Raw genomic sequence first — 24,592 nt, forward strand, 5'->3', positions numbered from 1 at the left:
ATCGTTCTGCCCAGACACTGAGGTCCAGCTCCGGGGGCCTTCTGGCGGTTCCCTCACTACGAGAAGCCAAGTTACAGGGAACCAGGCAGAGGGCCTTCTCGGTAGTGGCTCCCACCCTGTGGAATGCCCTCCCACTAGAGGTCAAAGAGAACAACAACTACCAGACCTTTAGAAGGCATCTCAAGGCAGCCCTGTTTAGGGAAGCTTTTAATGTTTGATGGATCTCTGTATTTTAATGTTTGATGGATTTCTGTGTTTTAGAATTTCTGTTTTGTTGGAAGCCGCCCAGAGTGGCTGGGGGAACCCGGCCAGATGGGCGGGGTATAAATAATAAATTATTATTATTATTATTATTATTATTATTATTATTATTTGTAGGATCCAAATTTCTACCCAGTGCCTTCTGACACCAAAAATTAATGTCTTGCAGTTAGGTTGGGAGGGTTGTAAGAAGAAAAAGGTTAAAGGAGTTGGGGACAGGGGGACTGCCAGTACCTTGACTGTCTGTGCTAAAAATATACACAAAGTCATATCAGCCATTTAGTTGAATTTTATACAGAACTGCATTATTTGTGCATAACTACTCACTTAGACTTACCACTGGGTGCTATATGTCATTAAAATTTAATCACTGCTCTGTGACACTGAGGTCAGGGAGGCTGGTCTGAGAGAATGGAAGGAGAGAGCAAACTTGATGGGTAGTGAAATATTTCAATCAGTGAGCACACTGATTTATTTGTTTAAGGAAGGACCTGAGGGGAAATGAGTTTGGCCGTTTTCTTGCAGGTAAGCTGCAGGGAACAGTCGAGATATTATCTGGAAAGGTCAGAGCTGTATATCACAATAATCGTGCATAATAACAACAGTCTAAAATGTCCCATTTTTACACACTGCAGACAATCAATTGAACTGGCAGTATTAACTGTCTTACAGCCGTTTACCAAGACACATAAGGCAAGGTGAACTCTTTCCACACCTTGATGATGGGGGTTTTCCCTAAAAGAAATGCAACGAAAGGTAGCAAGCACTCTTTAATATTAGTTTGGTACATTAATTTTTTGAAGACAAAATTTTTATTGTTACCTCTGTTGCCTTGGAGCATGGGTTTGGCTGTTGCCTTGGAGCATGGTCAGGGATGTAACCCCCTTTTTGAACAACAATAAAGACAAAGTTCCTTATTGTCTCCCCTAGTAAAAGTCATGTTTTGCTATGTTTGTAAATCCAACAGGGTTGATTAATATGTTTGCCTATTTTCCATCTATTCTCGTAGGCTTGTACCTACTTTATAGAGGGATGTGTGTACTGCTTAGCATTAGCCTGGTTCACACATTATGCCAAGTGAAACCATGACTTAGCATAGGTGTGTTGGGGGGGGGCTCCTGGGGAGAAGATTATGACTGTTTTGCTCTGCCCCAGTCATTTTGCTACTCCACTGTGCTGAGCTAAGTCATTGCTTGACTTGACTTGGCTTAGCAGGTCTGAACCCTGGGTTTGTGGTTTAGCTCTCTCTAAACTAAGCACAATCTGTAACTTTTTTTTTTTTTTTTTTTTTTGCAGCTCATGCTCAGGAGATGAAAACCCTGAGCCCTGGTTCATATTAAATCAAGCCATGGCTTTGCTCAGTGCACCACAGCTGCAAAATAAGCAGGAATAGTGAAGCAGACTTGGGGTGGATATACACACAGGGAAAAAAAACTCGCTATAAATTAGTCATATATATATATAACCACCGCTATGTAAAACCGTATAGAAACGTTTTGTGCTTTACAGCGCCATCTGGTGTTGCATGTTTATAACACATTCAAACTGCTTTTTTTTAATAAAAAAAATCAATGTAGCTGAGTTCCAAATCTCCTCCCTCAGAGCCCACACAATTACACTTTTGCACTATGGTGTGCTTTGGCACGTGAACCAGGCAAGTATCTCTGGCCTCATCCAAGCTGTCAATTACTTGAGAGGGGAAATGATTCTTGGAAGACTTGAGTAAGAACTGATAACTACCATTGGATGGCATTTTGTTTGGTTTTAAGTTTAATACTTGGAGAAAAAATAGTTTGCGGTATTTTATTTCACTTTGTCTACAAAGCCATTTGCAGATGTCTGTGAACCCTTGAGCAGCAGAGTGTTACTCCATTTGGTTCCACCCCACTGGTAGCATACTCTCCTCCTCTAGCTGCATCCCTTTCCACCACCTGGTAGTGCAGGGAATTTCCAAAATATGCTTTCCTCCCTGTTCTGCTGACAGATGGCTTCTGTTTGTGGAGGACACCAATAGGATTCCACCCTGTATTCAAAAAACTGAAGAGTTATGCATCAAAGCCAATCAGCCAGAGTCAATTAAATGTGCCCAGTTAGTCAGAACCTGCTAAAAAGCCATGCCAATCTAGCCAAATATATATTTAAGACACTCTCCTCTTTGTGAACTGCATTTGGAACAGCATTTTCAGTAACAAAATGGTGAATCAAAATATATATATTCAGTTTCCTATGAATCAGCCAACAGGACTAGGAAAGCATTCAGTCATTTGTGATTTGTTGTATCTCTGAAGATCCTGTCTTGCCCACCATCTTCTGTTACCGCTGTAACCATTATTTCTCTCTATCAGGTGCAAGATCAGAAGAGGTTAAGCTCAGGTGTTGTTTTTTTTAAAAAAAATATTGCTAATATCTTAGTATCATTAAGAAATGCCTACTTGTTGGGAAAATACTACAGCTACTGCTACTGCTACTGCTGTAGATAACATCAACGAATAGATAAAATCAGTGAATCATAATAAGCTTTCCTTACCTACAAGACAGTTTTCAGTAGATGCTTGGAAAAATGTGGAAGGAAGTAGTAGGACTTAGATGACACAGTGGGATGGAATTGAGAGTTCAAACTCTATCACGCTGTCATGGGAGCACAACAGGATAGGATTTGACTTGTAATTTGGCTCGAAATTGTATTTTCTACCAACCAACCCACTTTTACTACCGTAGTGGGTTTTTTTTCTGATTAAACTGGGCTGCTAGTTTCTGGATGAATTGAATGCCCCCTCCTTCCCCGAAGAAGCAAAGCTACTTCAGGCAGCGAGTTTGTTGGCCAAACGAGACATGATGTCAAATGAATTTTCGTATGCAATCCTCAATGTTTTAAAAATAAAAATAGCATTAGTTGAGAGGGAAAGAGGAATTAGTTTATGAAGATTGCAACTGGTGCGGAGGTGAAATTTGAACCTTCCTTAGCAGCACATGCTTTGCATTCACATTGCCTCAGGTTCAACCACTGACTTATTCAAAGAGGACTGTGGGAGACTCCTTCTTGAAACCATGGAAAGCAGCTGCCAATCAGTGTAGGAAATGCTGAGTTAGGTGGGCCAAAACCTGACTTAGTCTAAGGCAGGCATCCCCAAACTCGGCCCTCCAGAAGTTTTGGGACTACAATTCCCATCATTCCTGACCACTGGTCCTGTTAGCTAGGGATGATGGGAGTTGTAGTCCCAAAACATCTGGAGGGTCGAGTTTGGGGATGCCTGGTCTAAGGTAGCTTCCTGTGCTGCTTTCTGGACTCTACAGAGGATTTTTTGTCAAAGCAAATACCAGCTGCAGAAGAAGGATTTCCCCCAAGACTACAGCATGGAAGAAAAGGGTTAAATTCCACCCCTATGCCAACTGCAATGATTAAAGCTGATGTAGAATGTTTTAAGAAGTCATACATTGCAAAGACATTTTTAATGCCATGTGTAGTTTGGCCTTGCATGTGAAAACATTTGGGGATATAACCTTCATCATAACTGCTAAAACCAACAGAAGACATATTTTCTAATGTGGTGATGATATGTAATGTAAGGATGACCAAGAGGTTTAAAAATTTATTCCCATCAGAAGAAGTTTGTTGAGCAACCCCAACTGTGTGCCCCATGGAGTTGGTTACATTGCCAGCATTACTATTTTTCCATGCCTAATCAATAACTGTCAGGTTTCTTTGAGGAGCAGATTGGAAACCTTGTGGGTTTTTTTCCAAGAGTCTGGTGTGGCTACCGTAGAGCTGGATTACTGCTGTGCTGAAATAAGTTATCCACTTCCTCAAATGCTTCTCTTCCCTTCTGGAAGAAGCTTCCATTTTTCTACCTCAACCTCAGAGCACTTTTTGGAATTTTGACAGCTTTTGTTTTGTATTGTATTTTAATATTTTGTTGGAAGCTGCCCAGAGTGGCTGGGGAAACCCAGCCAGAAGGGCGGGGTATAAATAATAAATTATTATTATTATTATTATTATTATTATTATTATTATTGATGAGGGGTTTAGTATCTTCTTTCAGCAGTAGGTGCCAGCCCCATACATGGTCCCCTGCAGCTAACTTTGTTAACATGTTTTGAGTTGCCTGAGCAAAAATATTCAGTAAGTGCCTGGGCAGCTATGAAAGTAAAGCCCAACCTACTCCACAAATCTATGGAAAGCGTCCAAACATGAACTTGTGACTTCCTTCCTTCCTTTCTTTTTTAATTAGCAATTGTTTATACTGGTTAAGATTTCTAATTCTACTTTTTCTTCCATGCTTTACGTTAGTTTTCTATTTCTGTTGATTACAGTAGCCCTATCTGATAACTCCCCCCCTCTTTCCTCCCAATAACAAGAGAGGTTTGCTGCCAACAACAATGGCTTTTTCACCCCTGACAGAGTGTTGAAATGGTTCACTAAATATCAGGGCCCATGGCAGAGCAGCGAAATGATAATCTCACTAACTCAACTGTCAATCTGGGTTAAAATATGTTAATATCCAACCCCCTTTATAGTTATCCACACATGTTTTGCTTGCTAGCTGTCAGAATTACAGCTGACCTCTTGCTCAAAAGATCTGGAACAGTTAGAAAATGCTGAGGGATGTTGCTTGCCAAGGGAAAGATCAAAATAGGTCCCTGGAAGATTAGACTGAAGGATTATTTGAAAGGGGAGGATTTGTGTATCTGTAGTATGCTTTTCCTGCAAGTGATATTTTCTAGGGAACAGAAATAGATATTCCCATTTTTAGGCTATTTTTACATTTGTTTGGGCACTAAAGCAGAGATTAGTTGTGAGATTTACAGGAAGAATACAGGTTGAAGTAATTCTCAACCGTGTTCTGTAATATGCCTCCAAAGTTTTAGCAGCTTATGAATTCCACAGTAATGTCAGCTTACCTCAATAATAGTTGTTTCAAAAATCTTAACATGTGTGCCATGCATCATGGTGTTTTGTACTCCACAGGAATGTCGTAAAATCCAGCCTGGGGATTTGTCAAAAAATACTGCCTTGAGCGAGACCTCAGGTTTTGTCTGTCTAGGAGTCATGTCTTTACTGTGATCTGCTGACACAACTAATAGTATCCTCCCCTTATTCATTGTCTGTGTACATTCACATATATATTCACTACTTGTGTATTTCCCATATTGCTTTTAAATTAGGAGTATAATTTAGGTTCCTTAGATTGGGCAGATTCTATTTCTCCAAGAGGAAGAGCAGGCACTGAGGCAAAAGCCAACTAGTAGGTAGATGTAACTTCCAGACTTTGTGCCCAAAGAGCAGGTAGAACAATTGAGTTGGATGGAACCTTGTAGGCTGCCTAGTCCAACTAACTTCCCCATCCCCACCTTTGGAGAGAGTCTGTTCTACTGTGAAAAAAGCTCTTACTGGCATAAAGTTCTTCCTAGTGCTACAATACCACTCACCCATGAAACTGCTTCTGGCTCTTTAGACCAGTGTTTCTCAACCAGTGTGCCTCCAGATGTTTTGGGACTACAACTCCCATCATTCCTGACCACTGGTCTTGCTAGCTAGGGATTATGGGAGTTGTAGTCCCAAAACATCTGGAGGCACACTGGTTGAGAAACACTGCTTTAGACTCTGATGGCACAAGGATTTCGGTATACTATTGCTTGCCCAATTTGCAAAGGTTGTGGATGTCACTGCATCGTGACATGTGCCCCAAATCTCTTTCCATTGCTGAGCAGCAGAATCATGTAATACACACAATCCTGGTTAGTGGAACTGCATAGTATATGCTCATTCTGTGTTATCTCCATGATGCCTGATAAATTAAATACCTCCTTATAAATTAGGTCAGATGTCAAAAATAATGTGTAACTTTGTTTAAAGACCGTAAAATAAAATTATCTGTGGGAGGACTGTAAGCAAATTCTGAGGATATGTTTCTTTATGCCTCATGCTACCCTCCCAGGGTCATTGGGTTGGAATTTTGCATGTATGTGGTACATAACTTGAAGCTCAAGGGAGAGAAGAGGGAGACTCTTGCTTCTTGATTCCTGCCAAAATTCATCAGTGTGCCTAAAGAGATTATTCCGGGGTTTTTATTCCTGCAAACAACAAGTAGCCAATACGTTCTCAAGGCAGATTCATGTAAACCAGCAAGTTTTGTATTCTCCACCCCAACCCCGTGTCCTAGAAACTTATTATGCTAATACTGAGGTTGGGGGCTGGGTGAGAGAAACGATGAAGGAACATTTCTGGTGTGTGCGTTTTTAAAAGGGGGGGGGGAGAGGAGAGTCCTTCATCCTTTCCTGAATAACATGATGAATTGTGGAAGCTGTGATTGAAAATTCTAATCACAGCCTTGCAGTCCTTCAGATCGCAACCGTTGACAGTTGATTCACTCCTTTTCATGCCTGCTGCCTTGCACTGCTTATGGTGTCTCTTATGCATGAATCTATCATTAGCACACAAAGCATGATGGATTGGTTGGGAAACCTCTGTCCTCAGAACCTGGGAAATGCTTCTTTTTCAGAATCGCAGAGCCTGTGTGTGACACCGTCATGAATGAGAGAAGGAAGTAATACACTATTGGATGTGCCCGCTTGCTGCCAGTTTTGAGACGCAGCAAAAATGATGCATTGTGGGGAATGTAAGTATATGGCCTGTTCTTCCCTCATCAGCTACCAGTGCAGAATAAAACATTGATCACAATCAGTGCAAACTACTCCTAGCAAATGTATTAAGAAGGTGATGTCCTTTCAAAAATCCAAACCGTAGAAGAATTCCTCCTCAAACTACATGCAGTACATTCAAACCTTTTGACTTTCAGAGCAGTCATAAGAACCGAAAGGACTGTGGGTTAATTGGTTTTGATCTCCGTGGAGATTTTCTTTGCACCCTTTGACTGTGAGATGAGAACTACCTTACTACATTCACAGGTTGCTTTTTTTATTTGCTTGTTGTTGTTTTTTTATTTGTCTTGGTGACAAAAGCAAATGCATTTTGGCTGAGATGGTAGATCAATAGGAACAATTTTCAAATGCTGATTCAAAACAAAAGTAAAAACAGTCATGTTCAAAGACATCAGAGCTGTACTGTATACTACACTGCAGTGCCTTGTAATAAATGAATTTGCACCGCTGAGTTGACAGTGGTTTGAAGTAACATCATCTAAAGTTTATATTATAGTTTTTGGAAGGCAGTCTTAAAATACAATAAGAAAAAAAGTATTGACAGAAGTTTCTTTAAAAGATGGGGCAACATGCTGTTATAGAAAACAAATTATGTTGAGGCTGTATTTTCTTTCTACAAAGTACTTTAAAGAGCACTGAGTGAAATCCTAGAAACAGATCTCCCTGCTGCAACTTTGCTGTAACTTGCAATAATAAAAAGCTATAAAAGGTAGTAAGAATTTTCCCTCTTTGATTTGCATTATTGTGGGATTTTAATTGGTTATATAGAAAATACCAGCATTGTTCTGGAACGCAGGCAGTAGAAATCCAGATTAGAAATTTAGGTTGTTTACCCAGATGGAGTCCCTAACATTAATATGTTCTTGTGTTTCTGTATGGACAACAGAAATGGATAAAATGAAGGGGTCCACAGATTCATTTGCTGTGTTGTCTACCCTAGGTTGACTAGCCTTACTCCAGATGCCCCATAGAAATAGCCATTACCATGAGTTTTCTTGACATTGCAGAGGACATAGCAAGGGATATTCCACTTAATTTAGAGCTTTTGCCAATGGCAGAAAGAGCACGTGTCTCACCTTCTCCTGTCTTCTAGAAAGGTTCATTGTGAAGTGATAACAGAGCCATAAAAGCGGAGTAAAGCATCTAGCTGCAGGAACAACATTTGAGGCGGTGTCAAACTCAGCCCAATCCCCTTTGTCCTCTCTCTTGTTTGCTCCCAAAGATGTTTAGCGATTCTTTTGAAAAGATTAGAAGAGTCTAGACTGCATTCCAGAAAAGTCAGAGCTTCCTGTATTCAACTGGGCTTGTATACTGGTTGTGGCTAGAAATGGCATGTCTTTGCCTCAGCCCACAATATTTAGCAGAGGTGGGTACATGTTGTAATCATGTTTTTAGTAGGTGCAGTATAGGAAGCAGGCCCATGGGGGTGGGGAGGAAAGAGAAATATATACAGCCAAAGGTAAATTTTATCCTATTTTCTTTTTTAGTGCTTACTGTTCAATATAGCCACAACACACTCATGTGATCATTGTTTGCTTGAGGAAGAAGAGTGTGTGCATAGCTGGAACATGCAAAACTGTGATTTTAGCATTGTGTTCTTCCAAATTATACATTTCATCTCATTTGGCATTATCTTAACCATGGAAGCCACACTAACACTGTTTTCATGTAATATGCATGTGCAAACCCATCTGTAAAAATATCTTGGGAAACTAAGATGGGAAGCTGTGTATCACTTTAATAGATCTTCCCTTTTTCGGTTGCAGCATGCATATGATCATGCCCTTATATTTTCAAATATTTAATCTTTATCTTTTGGGTGTGTATGTGTCATGTACTGGTTCCATAATTACAGCGCTCAATGGTCTCCTTATGTATAACAAAATCCCTACCTGGAAGGCTACCATGAGTTAATGAAAAGTGCATTGATCACATGCTGCTCTTACATGCAAGTTTCAGCTGATTTACTTGAAGGAAACGTTTCCCATGTAGGAGCTTTCTCATATGTGAATGTGAATCAGCTGTATAGCAGATTAGAACTCCTGCTTCATCCATAAGCATGCATTAGAAGAGTAGAGGAAAATCCAGTCTAAGCATCCTGATTATGAGTACAACAGATGGTTAAAGGGTAACTAATACACATTAAGAGGTCTTGAGTAAAAGCCCAGAGTTTCCCCTCTTAACCAAAGCCCTTGCTTCTTCATTAGATTGTCTACTATTTTTATATGAGCTATGTAGCATCTTTGCAAGATTTGTGGTCTTCATTTTCCATTTATCTTTTTGTTTGCTCTCCTGACCCATTTTTTAAACTACCATTTTATCACTTGCTTGACACATTATAAATGCCACTAAGCCATAAGCTGCCCTACTTTTACTGCCAGTTTCCTCAAAACCTTAGTTCACTGGTAAGAGCAACAATACTTAAACTTTTTTTTTTGGGGGGGGGGGAGCATTTGTAAATAAATATGTTTTACTGATGTGATGATTTCTAATAGATCCTTGCTGGATCATGGGCATGAACATTTTCTCCTGTCTCTCTAATCTGAATAAGTTGGGGTTGAATCCCAGTGTGTACATGATTGTCTTTATAATAACTAAATGATACAAGTAATACTATTTAGTCTCTGGGAAATAGTTTTCTGATTTTGTTCAGTATATGTTGCTAGGAGTAGCAGCCAGCAGCCATGAAGTGACTAAGGCCTCCTGAATCCTGCATTATGGGTTCCTCAGCAACTTCATGTACTATTGAGAAGCTTATTTGGTGCTCCCACACACAACTCAGGAGACGTGCCAGTATGTCAGTGGAGATTAAATACACAAATAGAAGTATGCAAAACTCAAGATGTTTCCGCACATGATTCCTCCATCCACCAAATGAGAAGCAATATAATTCTTCAGAAGCACTTGAGGAATGTGTGGAGTAGAATGAGGAGGTAGCTTAGAGAAGGTCACAAGAGTCTCATTAGGGAGGCCTGGAGGATAACATTTGGCCCCTAGGCCACAGGCTCCCCATCCCTGCCATAAGGCATATTGCTGTTAATTCTGCAAAGGAGCTGTCTTCTATAAACTTCTTTCCCCCCCGCACTGTTTGCCTGTGCTCCTTTAACTCTGTGGTGCTCTGCTCTTTTCATTTCGTATTGCTTCTCCCAGGAATAAGGCCCCTTCCTGCCTCCATTCCCAGTTCAATACTTGGCCTAGAATTAATTTGATGCAAGTGGACATTGGCACATTATAAATGGAAATGAGACTGCCGACACTTTACAGGCATTGAACAGTTCTTAGGTGGTCACAGCTTCTGAGTGACTGTTAGTCTAGAGGGATTGCAATTGGTGACCTAGAGTCAAAGGTCCTGGATCTCATTACAAATAGCCTGACCACTCATTTCCATCAAAAGCTGTGCTTTTGTTTTTTCCACATTAGAACTTTAGGTCCAGTGCATCTGTGCGCTTTTTTGGCTTCCATAACAAAAGATCCCATCGCATTAAAATGCAGCATGTTGTTTACAAACTGTGTAATCTGTGTAATCTCTGTGATCTGTGCAGTGTAAACAAAAGTATATACCTTTATTTGGCTTTTCCAGCGTGCAATACATGATGAATCAGTAGGCTATTCTAAATGATATGCAACGAACTCAGAATCTCTGTGTCAGAGAATAGCATCAAAAATGGTTTGAGTATATATGTACTCAACTGAGGTCCTTCAGAGGGCCAAACCACACCCTATGCTTCACATGTGACTTGCAGCTGTATCTCTAGTGTTTCTTAAATTACATGCAGAGGGTCCTCAAGTGTTATTGGGATCACAGCAAGCAAAGCCACAATCAGGATGAAAATTGGTTATCTCCCCCTGTATCAATGTTGGTGGTGGTGGTGGTGGGGAGTTCCGACTGGCTTCGGCAGCAACATTTTTTCTAATTCTTGTAGCTGTGCCTTGGGAAATATTGTCATTTTGATCATGGCTGAATGTGGAAGAGATTAATCTTCCCTCCCTGCATACTGTAATCTGGATACCAATCATTACCCCAACACCAATCATTAAACACATAGCTACACATTAAGTACAATGTAGCATTTGGCCCTCAAATAGCCTAGCCTGGTCATTGTTTGTTGACCTGTTTCTATCCTGTTCATTTTAAAAAATGTTATATATTGTGTCCTGCATTTAGCTTTATTGTTGCAAGCTGCCCTTCTATGTGGACAGGGAATACAAATGTAAAGAATAAATTTGTATTTTGTATTTGACTTCAGTGATACAGTATTTAAGTAATGCTACTGTGCTTGATCACAGTCATAGGTAGTTAAGGGATATATAAATTATTTGCTTAAATAAATAAATAGCATATTTTTCAAACTTACATGCCTTTAAGTAAACATTTTTTCTTTAAAAAGAAACTTATGTGACAAAGTGTAGGCCAATAGCCTTGAAGTTTATTATGAAGCACCATTGTAAATAATACCAGTGCCTAATAACTTTGAACTTGTTAGGAACCTAGTGCAGCCTATTGTGTCTTACATTATATATAAACAATTCTGGTTTGTGTTTGTGTTGCTGTTTAGCATGGACTACTACGCACAAGGATGCACCTCATATTTATTATTTGAGCCATATGCCACTCCTGATTCATCTTTCATATCAATAGTATGATACATCGTTCTTTCCCTCTGCTTTTGTGCAAACCTTTATGCTTTTAAATCAGTTGCTTTGAAACTTCTTATGTGTCAAGCTAATAGTAGTGATGATGGTGATGGTGATGATGATGTGAACTAATAAAGGCCTTGTCTGCATTTGCAGCAGAATGAAGTATTAGAGTTTTGAGACAGTATAATGCATTGTACCACTGATACTGCAGGTGTGGGGTATCAGGTTGAAGGCTTCCTCATGCAATAAATACCTGGCAAACACTGAAATATCAGATGGAATACTTTATTCCACCACTTCAGCACTCTGCCAATTTACTCCTAACTCTTTCTCCAACATGTGTAAACCAGGTTTTAAATCTAAGATTGTATAGTATTTTGCCAAAGTATTGATACTTTGCCTATGAGTTTCAGTAGCCTGAAATATTACAATTAGTATCTGCTGAAGGCCAGTGAGCATAGAATGGTGGCTGTAACACTGTTGCTAAATAAATAACACCATCTAGCAATTAGATGGCTCTAAGATACTTGAACCAGCTCACTGGGCCTAATTATTACTGCATGCATAATATATCAGTAAACACTGGTGAAGACTTCCACACAGAGCTAAGATTATGCATTGGACTGGGACTCAGATATTTGTGTCGCAGGAATTGGACTGTTTTAGAACTGGAGGGAATATTTGTGGCAAACATAAAATTCATATCCTCCAGCATCTGGTTGACCATGAAAATAAAACATGGAGAGCAACAACATCAGCAATGACATCTGTGCCTCTGTATTAGTGAAGCAGATGTTTTACTTCTCCTCTGTCAGCCCTGCACCCATCCAAAAGTCAATTTATCCACCATCCTTTATATAAGTGAATATTCTCACCCACACTTCCGCTATATCAGTCACCCTGACACATTTCCTGTGAATCACATGCAGATTTCTTTCTCAATTCCAAATACATAAGCATTTACTCCTATTCCTGAAGACTCTAGGGCCAATGTTGTCTCATCCTATGTAAGAACTTAACATGGTCCCTGCTGGATCACATCAAGGGTCTATCCTTTTTCCACACTGGACAACCAGATAGGTATGGGAAGTCCAAATGCAGGGCATAAATGCAATAGACTGTCCTACTGTTGTTCATCGGCAGCTGCATTTAAGAAGCATGCTGCTTCACCACATATTGTAGTAGTTAATTCCATAGTTTAACTTTGCAATGTCTGAAGAAGTCTTTCTCTTTGTCTGTCCTGAATCTCCAACCCATGAGGTTCATTGGATGACTTTGGGTTCTAGAATTAAAAGAGAGAGAGAGACTTATTTCTGTCATCCTTGAACACATCATGCATAATTCTTACACATCTTTGTCCTGTCTCTCCATGCTTGCTTTTTTTTCTTCTTCTTTCCCTAAGCTAAAACTCCACCTTTTCTTAGAGGGGCATTGCTCCATCTCCCTCATCATGTTAGTTTTCCTTTACTAGCAACTTTTCCAGCTCTATGTATCCCTTTTGATGAAGAACCATGGAAATCACTTTACAGCTGCCATATATAGAGTTGACATTTTCTTCATTCTGCCTTGCCTGGGCATTCTGCTCCCATCACTTTCCATCTGCCCCTACCTGGGTCTTTCATTTCTTTTTATTTACTCTTATTTACATAGGATCTGCCTCCCTGCGGAAACTATTGCATTTTCATTTTAAGTTTCATCCAGTCTATCATCCTGATGTACACATATTCCTACCTGTATTGGTATGAAATCCCCAGTTTGTGATCTTAATGCTCACTTCTCCTCTAGTCTTCCTGCCCAGTTAACTTTGCTCCTTCCTCTTGCTTCCAGTACCTGAGCACCTTTATTATCACTGTAACTGGTGCATGTGCAGGTTCTTGAGTTATAGAAGTTCTTTGTTGATAATGATATCCATTCCTGTCCTTCATTTCTTTTTATTTACTCTTATTTACATAGGATCTGCCTCCCTGCGGAGACTATTGCTGAAGACTAAAATTGCGGAGACTAAAACTGAAAGAGTGATATAGACCTACTTGAAAGTGACAAAATTAAAGAACTTATTTTCAAAACACACAGTAGTTTGCTTAATGAGGATAATATTAAGCTTCCCTTTTCTCCTAGAGCTTCAGTCCCAGTTGGAACTCAGCTTGTATTGTGAATCTTCAGTAATAGTTAAAGCAAATGGCCTACAATAGCCTTTGGGCTATTCTGTTCCAGATTGTCGTCAGGGAGAAAAAATTAATCCAGTGCCAGTTTACATTTGCTGTCTGTGAATCAAACTGTGAAAGCTAATTTAAAAACTTTCACACTTGGCTTGAATGAGGACTGTCTGTGCTTTGATAATGTTAAATTGTACACGATTAGCTCCAAAGAGTGCTGGCTTAGGTAATACTCATCAGCCTCAAAGTGCCAAAGCTTAATGATTGCTTTAATAAACTACACAAAGGTTGCAAGTGTGTGCAAGTGAGTTTAAGGGCACCACAGAGATGCAAACACTCTACGCTGTGAAAAACTGACCTTTAAGTCAATTTATTTTACAAATAATCTATGTAAAATGTTTTTGTTTGTTGTTTGTTGTTGTTACTTCCTAGACTTTTAAAAAACATTGTTCAGGCATTCCCATTCTTTAGTCATTTCTTTCATTGGGTATCTACACCTTTCTTCTGCCTGCTCGGCTTAGGGTTGCCAGACTCAATAGAGGACAGGACTTCTGTGCCTTTAATTGCCCTGCTGTCTTTTGAGTCTGGAAACCTTAACGAGAAACCAGAAGACCCTTTGCTTGGAAATTAAACAAAGGGTCTGCTGGTTTCTCTTTAAGGTTTCCAGACTCAGGGCAATTAAAGGCACAGAAGTCCTGTCCTCTATTGAGTCTGGCAACCCTAGCTCTGCTTGAAAATAGGTCTGGGAAATCACTATCAAAAGGCTGTCTGTCTCAGCTGTGATGTATCTCTCTCTCTCTCCAAATGAAGCTTTCCCTTGAGACCCTTATTCTTAATTTGAAAGTGGCATGAACTGTAGCAATCTCCACAGCTCTGAGGGCCTCAAAAGGCATACAAACCCATATGAACTTGGAGGTGTCATAACTGTCCTGCACATTCTCCCTAACTTCAACAAGTGGGCACATATCCTTCCTAGAGATGGAGGAGAAAATTAGTTCAGTTCCCATTTAAGTGTGAAACAACCTGAATTGTACTTTCCAGAACCATGTAGAAACTGAAACATAGTCATCCTTCAAAATGCACACTTCTCCAAATTTTTGCAATAGTTTGCAATGTGTACAAAAATGCATATGCTGGGGTGAACTATATATTAATGAAAATAACATAGAATGATGTATTATACTATGTGAAATTGCTTTGCAAAAATGTCAACACTAAGCAAAATGGCATGTCAAATGTGTATTTTAGAACAGTGTTCCCCAACCAGTGTGCCTCCAGATGTTTTGGGACTACAACTCCCATCATTCCTGACCACTGGTCTTGCTAGCTAGGGATGATGGGAGTTGTAGTCCCAAAACATCTGGAGGTACACTGGTTGGGAAACACTGTTTTAGAAGAAACTAACACTGAAATGCTGGTGAATTTTCATGAGGACTCTGAATTTTTTTTTTAAAAAAATTGCATGTGGAAATGAAGAGAAATGAATTTAAGTCTAGTTGGATGAAAAACTGAAAGAAACCAAGAATGGCAGAGTCACCCAACTCTACCTTTCACAGTTGTGCTATGTCAGAAGATTCTGTTTCAGTACCATTTGGGGGCTTTGCCTCTGTTATTGCTCTCCTGTGTCAAAATTAACAAAGTACAACTGTTGAACTGGTTTCTGGATTTTGTCCAATCTAAGTGTAGTCCAGCCTATTGCAATATATGACAGAATAGGTAAAGATAAGTATTTGCCAAGTGGTAGCTTCTGGGGCTATTTTGTGGCTTTTGTCTTTGACATGAATATTTGTAAGCAAATTGTCTGCATCATCCTGCCAGAAGGTGCCAATAGGTAGTAAAATAGTATAGCTGTGTCTGTTAATTTAAGCCCAAACACATGCAATCTGAGAAGTATTCGGTAGCTACTTCATTTGCAAAGAAGAGGCTATAGGTAATACCGGTAATTTGTCTCTGATCACATGATTTCTGCAATGCCATTTCTTATCCCACCCCCTAAGATGGACTACTTTAAGTGTCAGGAGATTTAAAAAGAAAATCATTTCAGAAATAAATAAGAATTTATGGCAGGGTTTTCAAACTTTGACTTCTAAAGCTTCACCAAATTGTGGGGGGGGGGGGAGTAATGCCAGTTGTGACACAGACCAAACAAGAATGAATTGGCTATGAAAGATCATTCCAATGGCATCAAGTAGTCACTCAGTCACCACAAGTGACACATGACTTCAGTCTGTTGCAATGGCTTCAGATTTTGGGGGAATGGTGGTGGCAAGATTGGGAGCGTAAACAAGCAGAAGACTACAGTTTTCTAGAAATAAGGTGCTGATATGTATCCTGAAACCTCTGAATATATTGCAGCCAAATTTACTACATATCAGAATAGTGCATAATCATCTTGTAAAAATCTGAATCCATTTTTTATTTATTTAATCATAGTTATTTCCCCCTTTTCTTCCTCCAGGATTTTTACAATGCTAATAGTGAGTTCAGATGAATTATATTATAATAATGCTATCCAATGCTTTATTGGGTGCTAACAAGGTTTTCCTTCATCATCCTGTTCTCTCCAGCATCACAAACTGCAAGTTCAGTCCCTGCAGACTGCACAGCCAGAGGCACACTGGTGCTTGCTGCTTTCTTATCCCTTAACTAAGCAGAACATTAAGTCCCAATGTCTTTTTTTAACCTTGCATCCAGATGATGCATTTTCCCACCCCCCATCCACTCCCAGTAATAATAAAATGCATTGCAAAAGAAAATTCCTGCACTCTTAGTATGTTGTTCATTTATAGGGTCTCTGGAGGCCTTATCTTATTTCTTGCATTGGGATTCCCACCATCATAAAGGTAAAGGTAAAGGGACCCCTGACCAGTCCAGTCGCGGACGACTCTTGGGTTGCGGTGCTCATCTCGCATTATTGGCCGAGGGAGCCGGTGTACAACTTCCAGGTCGTGTGGCCAGCATGACTAAGCTGCTTCTGGCGAACCAGAGCAGCGCACGAAAATGCCGTTTACCTTCCCGTTGTAGCGGTTCCTATTTATCTACTTGCACTTTGGCGTGCTTTCAAACTGCTAGGTTGGCAGGAGCAGGGACCGAGCAACGGGAGCTCACCCCGTTGCAGGGATTCAAACTGCCGACCTTCTGATTGGCAAGCCCTAGGCTCTGTGGTTTAACCCACAGCACCACCTGCGTCCCTTCCCACCATCATAAACTCACTTAAAGTCTAGACCTTCCTACTTAGTAAATGCTAGGGAAGTAGGGAGTTTCTCATAACCTGTGCAATATTAGAGGATGATGGACTAGGCACAGGAACCCTGATATTCCAAGGGGAGGCTGTATGTGTTGAACAGGCTCCCTGCTTCAGAATTTATTCCTCCATCTTTGGTGCTGGATACTTAAATTGATATTTTTTTATGCCAAGAACATTATAATTCTGAGCCAAATTTTTTTTATTTAATTATTGAGCCACTATAACGATCTGGCCACATTACAAAAAACTAAAAGCAGGAGACAGATCTTGCTTATAGGCACTTTTTTTGCCTGGTTTCTATAATTTATTTTTGCTTATACCTGTCACTAAAAAGGGACAGGGTATCTATGAGAGGCCCGGGTCTGCCTCCCTGTTCACTGGTAATCTCATTCAAGCTAGAAACTGTCCATTTTATAAAGCTCTAAAACACACACTAATGAATCAAATGTATCTTGCATATGATGAGCACCATCTCTTTTAGGCTGCTATATGGCCATCTGTTATTTAGGGTTTCATTTATTGATTAGACTTTATTGCGCTATGTGCCTTTCTTTATCGAGAACATTTGGCAGTCTTCAAGCAACTATATCATCTTCGTTTTTTGTAGAAGTGATTCAAAAGATGAAATCCAAGGGAGATGTGTTTCACAAGGTGAAATATTGCAGATCATCTTGGAATTAATGTGATTCATATTAGTTTTCTTATATCTAAGTATGATGAAGAGCAGAACAGCTGATGATTTTCTGCAAAAGCATTAGGATGAGATAATCAAACCAAGGATAATTAGTTACTATTTTAGTATGGAAAAAGCAAGAGGCATATCTGAGTAGCAGAACGAAATTGGATTATCCTAATGCACCTCTGTATGGCACCCATTCCATTCATCTAGAAATATAAACCCCGTACTGCTTCTGTAGTTCCTTTTTTCTTTTTATATTGTTTGTTAATTGGTTGGCCTTCACCTTCAATAAAATCTTTTTTCAAAAGTCATAGTTACAAAGCAAAAACCTCTAGGCATTCCTATGCGTATGTGCTTGCATATGTTAGTAAACCATAGTTAAAGGACTACTGTGACTGCAACAGTGTTGACCACCTGACTTCATCCCACTCATACTGAGAGGAAACAATCCATGGTCTGTGTCTTAGCATTATGTCCGAAGCAGGGATTGTGATTTGCTTCACTCCTTTAAAAGTACAAACTGTAACCAATGTTTGCTGGTGTAAAGACTGCCCAGAAAACAGCATTCACAATAAACCATTAAGTATGGTTTACCATGACATACAAATTAGGCCATTTTTCTTTATATTAAAGGTAAAGGGACCCCCTGACCATTAGCTCCAGTCGCGGACGACTCTGGGGTTGCGGCGCGCATCTCACTCTCTAGGCCGAGGGAGCTGGCATACAGCTTCCAGGTCATGTGGCCAGCATGATAAAGCCACTTCAGGTGAATCAGAGCAGCGCATGGAAATGCCGTTTACCTTCCCGCCGGAGCGGTACCTATTTATCTACTTGCACTTTGACATGCTTTCAAACTGCTAGGTGGGCAGGAGCTGGGACAGAGCAATGGGAGCTCACCCCATTGTGGGGATTCAAACCACCGACCTTCTGTTCGGCAAACCCTAGGCTCTGTGGTTTAGCCCAGTGGTCCTCAACCTTGGGCCTCCAGATGTTTTGAGACTACAATTCCCATCATCCCTGGCCACTGGTCCTGCTAGCTAGGGATCATGGGAGTTGTAGGCCATAAACATCTGGAGGCCCAAGGTTGAGGACCACTGGTTTAGCCCACAGCACCACCTGCACTTTATATTACCTATATATTACCTCAGACTTAATGTATATTCTTTGAAAAAGATTTTTTTCCTTTTGTATATCTTTTATAATGGGAACAAATTAAGCTGTTAGTTCTACCTTAGTCATGCAGCCAAGAGGTACCTGAGAGTTTGGGTCAATAAACTCAAGGCTTTTGGTTGGGTCTTTCTTTCTTTCTTTCTTTCTTTCTTTCTTTCTTTCTTTCTTTCTTTCTGGACTCACAAACTGGCAATGTAGTGTCCGTTCATTAAAAGAAATGTCCCACATTCAAGAGTTGAGAAAGTCAGACTTTGCCTTTGAACCGCGACTTCAAAAGTGAACCAGGATGTGATGTTTGCATTAGATGTCTGTGCAGCTTATCTAAACTACGCATATCCTGCTATTCTGGCTCATATTAGCATTTCTCTCTCTACCGTCATTTAACTTTCAATCTAACCATATAGCATTCCCATTAATCTAGCTTTGTATTCTGCATTTTTCTCTGCTCAGGTTCAGGACTTGGGTAAAAGAGCTTGCATCCGTGTGTGCTACTACTATGATTTTTGGAGCAGTGGAATATATTATGTATGTTTCAAGGAGCTGATCCGGAAGCCATAATGGTTCAGTCCAGCAGCTGAATGTGGATCATTGGCTATATGGGAAATAGCCAAATAGATTAATGAATAACATCAGACCAATATGTTTTCCATTTGGTTACTGTTATCAAGAGTGCTGCTGCTGCCGCCGCCACTGCCTGTATTCCCTCCCCCCCCCCCACGTTTCCTTAGATGTCCTCCAGAGGCCTTTAAGGTCAACACTTTCTGAAGCAGATAAAACATTATAATTCCTTGAAAGTAAATCAAAAGGATTATGACATCTAGGAAGAAGCTGTTGCCAGACAGCTCATGAACAATATCACTGTGACTGACCCAAAGGCAATACTTAAACTGCCAGTAAAATTGCCCATGGAGTCTGCCAAGAGACCAGATGCTGCTGCTGCTACTGGAAAAAGAATACCTACTGTAGCTTGGCATTTGTCCTGTAATTGCTTTCCAGGAGAAAATAAAGTATAGCATGACAGGAGAAGGTGAATGGCTCCTCACTGTAAACTACCTGGGTGACCTGAAAATGTGTATGCCTTTTTGTGGCATGTTATCCATCTGCTCCATCCTTCATGCTACCCAAGCTGTCTACTTTTTGATCTCTACTGCAATGGTGATCTCTGTTGATGATTTTAGCACTGCACACCTATTATTTTTGTCTGTGTTGGGATAGGAGGCCTCCATAGAAGAAAGGGCAGTTGTTGTTGTTGTTAGGATGCATGGGTTGTGTGGTCAGAGCCTACAATAAACTTATTACATGCACACACACACAAAGAAAGGGACTAAAAATGATTGTAGTATATGTTCCAGCTTGCCAAGGTTTAGATTCTAAACTTTAGAACTGCATATTCCATATAAATCAGTTGGGGTTTTTTTAGGTGTGTGTGTGTGTGTGTGTGTGCGTGTGTGTATTTAGACCTTTAAACCTCCCCCTTAAATAAATTCACACAAGACTCAAATTTTTGATTTGGGTTTTGGCAGAATTTAGGCCACAACTTTGTTGATTACAGCAAGTGAGTGGTTACATAGGCTCTGGTTCATCTAGCTCCCTGCACCGTCATAGGTCAGCCAAGGGTGAACATCTGGAATGTCAGAAAGCCAGGGACATGCTATGTCCACCACCCAGATGTCCCCCTGGACTCAGGCACAACCCCTCGCAGGGTTGACCAAACCATTGAGTCCCTGGATTCCTTTAATGGAATACCCCTTCACATAGGGATGGCGAGAGCGTTCCCCCATCCCTATCACCTGAACCAGAGCCTATCCAGAACCTTACAAGTTGTGACGATTTGCTACACCGCAGGTGATACCCAGATGGCATCAGCCAATCAGCCAAGTGGGGAAAATTCCTGCCGTGCCCCTGTCCCAATGACAGGTGACACATGATGGCATAGCAAGGTCAAGCGCGCAAGCCCTAAATATAGGGAGAGGTGGGCGGGTGTTCCGGTGCACTAACCAATAGAGAAAGATGAGTGTCACGTGCATTGGCATATATAGGTCCCTTGAGCCATTTGGCTAGCATCCCATTGGTCAGATTGAACCCAACATCAAGGGACCTTTCTGATCACACCCACCCACAACACAGGGTTTGGTTGCCAGGTCTCACCGCAACTCGTGCCCTTTTTGAGGGAAGACACGATTTACCATTTTAAAAGATAAGGGTTTTTTGTGAGTTTTTTTGCACTAGGCCTACATTCTGGCTGTCATGTCAGTAAGTGAATTTGCAGTTTGAATGATTCATGTGCTCAAAAATTATTTAAAACTCTGTGAATATTGCTTCATTTTCTGTTCATAACAGTTCTGTGATCACACTAAAGGTATTGCAAAATAACTTTACTCAGAATAATTATCCCAAAATATCTGATACTAATTTATAAAAGCTGTTCACAAAAGTTTTGATGAGTTAATTTTAACAGATGTTCAATTTGTTAACTTTTAAGTTGAGCACATTTTTTAAATAGCTGACTCAAATGTGCCCTGTATATCATTTGGAACCTTTGCGAATGAAATAATTTTTGTGAAGATTGACTTCCTGATTTAAGCAACTGAAGGCCAAACTAAACTTTATGCTGCCTGTGTAGCATGCAGCCTTGGCTGTGCTCTTTCATTGCAGTATTTAATTTCGGGTTATATGGTGGGTGGGGTGGGTGGGAGATTGTCATCGGAACCAGGGGCGTAGCAAGGGGGGAGTGGAGGGGGCGGCCTGCTCCTAGCTCTGTCTTTTGGGGGGCAGCATGAGCGGTGGTGGTGACACCCCGCTCTGTAGCATGCATGCACAGCGTCACAATGTAGCGATGCAAGCATCATACATAGCATCGCTGTGCATGCACGCTACGTAGCAACACCCCGCCCCTGGGTGCGTGTCACGTTTGCTGTTCCGGGTGCCTGAGTGGCTTCCTACGCCACTGATCGGAACCGCAGTCTGTAGGGATCCTGAGGAAAATCAGGCCACTGCATATTTATAAGGCTTGGGGGGGGGAAATATAATAATAATAATAATAATAATAATAATAATAATAATAATAATAATAATAAATAATACCCTACCCATCTGGCCGGGCCTCCCCTGTAGGCGACTCCCAAGAGAATATTTAAAACATGATAAAACATCAAACATTAAAAAACTTCCCTAAACAGGGCTGCCTTCAGATGTCTTTTAAAAGTCAAATAGTTGTTTATTTCCTTGACATCTGATGGGAGGGTGTTCCACAGGGTGGCCTCCACTACTGAGAAGGCCCTCTGCTTAGTCCCCTGTAACTTTGCTTCTCGCAGTGAGGGAACTGAGGTGCTGGACCTCAGTGAACGAAGGGGGTGGAGACGCTCCCATTGTCTCTGAGTTGTCATGGATCCTCGGCAAGTAAACCCCCCCCCTTTTTTGCATTCTCGTAATAACTTTGGGGTTTTCCTTAAAAAAAGAAGAAGCCTTGGGGTGTCCAGATTTTTACTTCTTGGAATTTGGCAACTCTAACTAACCCACACACAAAGTATTTTTTCCCTCCCCCATACACGCAACTTTCAACTTACACAGGGTTACATTCTAATAATAATAATAATAATAATAATAATAATAATAATAATAATAATAATAGGAAGACAAAGCCTTCCAACTATTTGTGGCCATGCCAAAGGAAGAGGGAGAAGCCTTGAGAAATGCTAGTCTCATTCATACAACACTAAAGTTGTTGTTTAGCTCCACATAATGTCTGTACCAGCTTAGAAAGCTATGTCTTCAGTGGGTTTGAAAGCTCTGACTTTCAGTATGTTCAAATACATGTAAAAAAAACCTATCGCTTGGTATTTATTCCTCCTCCCCTGGTTCTCTCTGGAGATGACTCTTTGTGACTCGGTAAGTTTCACTTCTCTCCAGCTTCACTTTAGTAGACATTTAACAGACTTAATTACAACATACTCTGATCTTAGCTGTGTACTTTGCCCCCTCTCATTCCTAAGTCTCTATTTCGCTTTGTAAAAACGGAATCCTGAGCTTCGAAAGAGGGGAGAAAATCCCTTCAGCTTGTCACAATAAGTCCCAACAGCGTAGCATTGGTAAAGTACGAATTTATCGTTCCTTTGTTAGTTATTTCAGTGTACAGCAGGTTGGAAAATGGGAGTTTTCATTTACCAAGCATAATACCAGTACTTTAAGACAGTGTTTCAAAGACCATGTATTCTAATAATTATCTTACTGAAAGCATTGTAAAAGTTCACAGAGCTACTTCAGGACTAAACCAGGTTTGTAGATAATGCAGTGTATGCATAGGGTACATGGTTTGGTTTGTGGTGGATGTGCTCATGAACAAGGTTTTTAAAATTGTTATATAGACAATTGCCTAGCTGGGTGCATCTGGAGGGTGAATAATGCAGTAAGTGCAGGTAGCAGAAACTAGCAGGCTACATTGGAAGCAACCCCTTGCAGGATGATATCTGGGCAGCCTCAAAGAAGTAGACAAATGCAGAGATAATTTGGCAGCAGGAGCAAAGCTCAGTTGTAAAGCTTCCTAGGAAGAGTACCCTCACCCAGTGAATAGTTTGTGTCTTCATAAGAAGGTCTAACTTAAATTTTGAGAATCATGTAAATAGAGCAGATATTAAATAGTTGGAAAAAAAATCATCAATATAAGACGACTGGGCATATAAGACGGCCCCAACTTTTCCAGTTAAAATATAGAGTTTGGGATATAAGAAATACAACCCGGCATATAAGGCGATCCCCGGCTTTTGAGAAGATTTTCCTGGTTTAAAAAGTAGTCTTATAACGCAGGAATATACAGTATATAAGAGGCTAGGTAGTTACATCTAATGTTTAGGGTAGAATTAGCTCTTTTGAGCTCATTTGTGTTTCCCCCCTACTTTACAAAGTTTGAGAAGACTTTGTGTACTTTTGTGTTTTTCATCATAATATAATCATTTTTTTAATTTTTGTTTTTATTGATGTGTTTTTTGCTTTTGTACGTTACTGTTGTCGAAATCTGTAAAAATTGTATTTTAAGAAGCTCCTTTCAAGAAGGCAGATAGGATTTGGGGATTGTAAATCACAGTAGCAGCTGGACTTCATTGTATCATCAAATACATGACAAAAATCTAAGAGGAATAATTCGGGTGTGTATAAATAAATTATACGTCTCAGCTAAAATATAACTTGGTGGAACTTGCTCTGTCGCTTTGCACTTTGCCAAAGAATATAGTGTAAGAAAATGGCGGAAAGTTCTCTTCCTCTGATGTTATGTTTAATATCCAACAGGCATGACAGATTAACGATTCAAGTAATTTGGTCATTTCCAAATGTATTATATAACAATAGTAAGTGAATATACAGTAGGATCTCAACATGCTGATTTTGCTTATGCGATCACAGCTTTATGTGGATCACCAATAAATAAATATAATAGGAGCAGGATATTCTTGCTCTAGAGGCTCTTGTGGGACTGTCCAAGAACTTGCAAGATCTCAGATGATGGGAGTGGTTCTGTGGGGGTCATTCTGACTTTGCACAATTTTGCATTTATGTATGCAACCATCTGGGAACATAACCCTTGTGTCAGTTATGGTCACACTGTGTTAAAATACAGAATTGGCCAAAGAAGAAGAAAATAATTGAGCAATTGTACCACCACCACCCTTTATAAATTACAAGTAGTTTATTTCCTCAAGTGTATAAAACTATGAGTACATTTGCACATAGCAGTATTTTAGAGTTAGAGAGCAAATCGATTTTTTTCAGGTTCCCAAATGTTTCATT

The 24,592-nt window shown here is 40.2% G+C and overlaps 1 protein-coding gene across 2 annotated transcripts in view; it reads left to right on the forward strand.

Moving 5' to 3' along the window:
• Positions 1 to 24,592, forward strand: part of DAB1 (DAB adaptor protein 1) — a 206,900-nt gene that overhangs the window by 24,369 nt on the left and 157,939 nt on the right. Inside the window, exon 1 of one of the 2 annotated variants that reach the window (XM_088673998.1) lies at positions 6,760 to 6,878. The exons of the other annotated variant lie outside the window; for it this stretch is intronic. The gene's annotated coding sequence lies outside the window, so the exon portion shown is untranslated. Of the gene's footprint in view, positions 1 to 6,759; positions 6,879 to 24,592 lie in introns of those variants that run through there. 2 annotated transcript variants of the gene reach the window in all.

This window comes from Zootoca vivipara, chromosome 7 (assembly GCF_965207765.1).
Source record: "Zootoca vivipara chromosome 7, rZooViv2.hap1.1, whole genome shotgun sequence".
NCBI classification, from domain to species: domain Eukaryota; kingdom Metazoa; phylum Chordata; class Lepidosauria; order Squamata; family Lacertidae; genus Zootoca; species Zootoca vivipara.